The sequence below is a fragment of the Olea europaea genome, unplaced genomic scaffold, assembly GCF_002742605.1.
Source record: "Olea europaea var. sylvestris unplaced genomic scaffold, O_europaea_v1 scaffold89, whole genome shotgun sequence".
In the NCBI taxonomy this organism is placed as follows: domain Eukaryota; kingdom Viridiplantae; phylum Streptophyta; class Magnoliopsida; order Lamiales; family Oleaceae; genus Olea; species Olea europaea.
Window position 1 is genome coordinate 54,315 of NW_019267367.1, and position 4,178 is coordinate 58,492.

Sequence of the window (4,178 nt, forward strand, 5' to 3'; positions counted from 1 at the left end):
ATATTACTTATGTCAGGTTGAAGAAGTGTTGGACAAAAAATTAACAAAGCAAAACTGCACCAGTAGCAATTTTGTCTTTAGTCGCGACGATGTCGGAATGGGCCGAAATTTGGCAGGTTGATTGGAAACGGCATTGGACTCGGGGCATAGACCCGGGATCATGGGATTTTAACCAAATTTCCTTCGTTTAGGCTCCGAAAAATTAATGCCCGTATTAATTTTGTTAAGATGAAGAAATGTTGGCAAAATCTCACCAGGGGTAATTTTGTCATTTGTCGTGATGGTGTCGAAATGGGCCAAAATTTGGTAGGTTGATTGGAAACGGCCCGAGAAATTGGAGTCGGGGTACAAACCTAGGCTCACGGGATTTTAGCCACATTCCATCGTTTAGGCCTCCGAATAATTAATTTCCTTATTAATTTTGTTAGGATGAAAAAGTGTTGGTCAGAAAATTAACAACGCAAGACCACACATGCACCAATTTTGTCATTTGTCGCGACAGTGTCGGAATGGGTCGAAATGATTGGAAATGGCCCGAGAAATTGGACTCAGGGCACAGACCTTGGATCACGAGATTTTAGCCAAATTCCTTCGTTTAGGCCTCCGAATAATTAATTTCCGTATTAATTTTGCCAGGATGAAGAAGTGTTGGACAGAAAATTAACAAAGCAAAACCGCACCAAGGGCGATTTTGTAATTTGTCGCGACGGTGTTGGAATGGGCCAAAATTTGGCTGGTTGATTGGAAACGGCCCGAAAATTTGACTTAGGGCACAAACCCGGGATTACGAGATTTTAGCCAAATTCCTTCGTTTGGGCCTCCAAATAATTAATTAGCATATTAATTTTGTCAGGATGAAGAAGTGTTGGCCAGAAAATTAACAACACAAAACCGCACCAGGGGCAGTTTTGTCATTTGTCGCGACGGTGTCGGAATGGTCCGAAATTTGACAAGTTGATTGGAAACGGCATTGGACTCGAGGTACAGACCCGGGATCACGGGATTTTAGCCAAATTTCCTTTGTTAAGGCTCCAAAAAATTAATGTCCGTATTAATTTTGTCAAGATAAAGAAATGTTGGCAAAACCGCACCGGGGGCAATTTTATCATTTGTCGTGACGGTGTCGGAATGGGCCAAAATTTGGTAGGTTGATAGGAAACGGCCCGAGAAATTTGAGTCGGGATACAGACCCGAGCTCACGGGATTTTAGCCAAATTCCATCGTTTAGGCCCCCGAATAATTAATTTCCGTATTAATTTTGACAGGATGAAGAAGTGTTGGACAGGAAATTAACAATGCAAAACCACACAAGGGTCAATTTTGTCAATTGTCGTGACAGTGTCGAAATGGGCCGAAATTTAGCAGGTTGATTGGAAACGGCCTGAGAAATTAGACTCGGGGCACAGACGCCAGATCACGAGATTTTAGCCAAATTCCTTCGTTTAGGCCTCCGAATAATTAATTTTTGTATTAATTTTGTCAGGATGAAGAAGTGTTGGACAGAAAATTAACAAAGCAAAACCGCACCAGGGGCAATTTTGTAATTTGTCGCGACGGTGTCGGAATGGACCAAAATTAGGAAGGTTGCTTGGAAAGGATCCGAGAAATTGGATTAAGGGCACAGACCGAGATTACAGGATTTTAGCCAAATTCCTTCATTTAGGCTTCCGAATAATTAATTAGCGTATTAATTTTGTCCGGATGAAGAAGTGTTGGACAGAAAATTAACAACACAAAACCGCACCAGGGGCAGTTTTGTCATTTGTCGCGATGGTGTCAGAATGGGCCGAAATATGGCAGGTTGATTAGAAACGGACCGAGAAATTTGAACTCCGGGCACAGACCCAGGATCATGGGATTTTAGCCGAATTCCTTCGTTTAGGCCTCCGAATAATTAATTTCCGTTTTAATTTTGTAAGGATGAAAAGTGTTGAACAGAAAATTAACAAAGCAAAACCGTACCAGGGCAATTTTGTAATTTGTCACTACGGTGTCGAAATGGGCCAAAATTTGGCAAGTTGACCGGAAACGGCTCGAGAAATTTGACTCGGGGCATAGACCCGGGATCACTAGATTTTAGCCAAATTCCTTCATTTAGGCCTCCGAATAATTAATTTTCGTATTAATTTTGTCAGGATGAAGAAGTGTTGGACAGAAAATTAACAACGCAAAACCGTACCTAGGGCAATTTTGTCATTACTCGCGACGGTATCGGAATGAGCTGAAATTTGGCAGGTTGATTGTAAACGGCCTGAGAAATTGGACTCCGGGCATAGACCCGGGATCAAGGGATTTTAGCCGAATTCCTTCGTTTAGGCCTCCAAATAATTAATTTCTGTATTAATTCTGTCAAGTTGAAGAAGTGTTGGTCAGAAAATTAACGAAGCAAAATTGCACCAGGGGCAATTTTGTCATTTGTCGCGACAATGTCGGAATGGGCCTAAATTTGGCCGTTGATTGGAAACGGCATTGGACTTGGGGCATAGACCCGGGATCACGAGATTTTAGCCAAATTTCCTTCGTTTAGGCTCCGAAAAATTAATGCCCGTATTAATTTTGTCAAGATGAAGAAATGTTGGCAAAACCGCACCAGGGGTAATTTTGTCATTTGTTGTGATGGTGTCGAAATGAGCCAAAATTTGGTAGGATGATTGGAAACACCCCGAGAAATTGGAGTCGGGGTACAGACCCGGGATCACGGGATTTTAGCCAAATTCCATCATTTAGGCCTCCGAATAATTAATTTCCTTATTAATTTTTCAGGATGAAGAAGTGTTGGATAGAAAATTAACAACGCAAAACCACACAAGCGCCAATTTTGTCATTTGTCGTGACGGTTTCGGAATAGGCCGAAATTTGGCAGGTTGATTGCAAATGGCCCGAGAAATTGGACTCCGGGCACAGACCCCGGGTCACGGGATTTTAGCCGAATTCCTTCGTTTTGGCCTCCGAATAATCAATTTCTGTATTAATTACGTCAGGTTGAAGAAGTGTTGGATAGAAAATTAACATAGCAAAACTGCACCAGGGGCAATTTTGTCATTTGTCGCGACAGTGTCAGAATGGGCTAAAATTTGGCTGGTTGATTGGAAATGGCATTAGACTCGGGGCACAAACCCGAGATCACGGAATTTTAGCCAAATTCCTTAGTTTGGCTCCGAAAAATTAATGCTCGTATTAATTTTGTCAAGATGTAGAAGTGCTGGACAAAAAATTAACAACGGAAAATCGTACCTAGGGCAATTTTGCCATTTGTCGCGACGGTGTCGGAATGGGCTAAAATTTGGCAGGCTGATTGGAAACGGCCCGAGAAATTGAACTCGAGCACAGACCCGGGATCACGGGATTTTACCCAAATTCCTTCAGTTAGGCCTCCAAATAATTAATTTTCGTATTAATTTTGTTAGGATGAAGAAGTGTTGGACAGAAAATTAACAACGCAAAATCACACTATGGGCAATTTCGTCATTTGTCGCTACGGTGTCGGAAGGGGTCGAAATTTGGTAGGTTGATTGGAAATGGCCTGAGAAATTGGACTCCGGGCATAGACCTAGGATCACGGGATTTTAGCCAAATTCCTTTGTTTAGGCCTCCGAATAATTAATTTCTGTATTAATTATGTCAGGTTGAAGAAGCCCGAATAATTAATTTCTGTATTAATTATGTCAGGTTGAAGAAGTGTTGGACAAAAAATTAACAAAGCAAAACTGCACCAGTAGCAATTTTGTCATTTGTCACGACGATGTCGGAATGGGCCGAAATTTTGTAGGTTGATTGGAAAACGCATTGGACTCGGGGCACAGACCCGGGATCATAGGATTTTAGCCAAACTTCCTTCGTTTAGGCTCCAAAAAATTAATGTCTGTATTAATTTTGTCAAGATGAAGAAATGTTGGCAAAACCGCATCAGGGGTAATTTTGTCATTTGTCGCGACGGTGTCGGAATGGGCCAAAATTTGGTAGGTTGATTGGAAACGGCCCGAGAAATTGGAGTCGGGGTGCAAACCTGGGCTCATGGGATTTTAGCCAAATTCCATCGTTTAGGCCTCCGAATAATTAATTTCCTTATTAATTTTGTCAGGATGAAAAAGTGTTGGACAGAAAATTTTCAAAGCAAAACCGCACCAGGGACAATTTTGTCATTTGTCCCGACGGTGTCGGAATGGGCTGAAATTTCG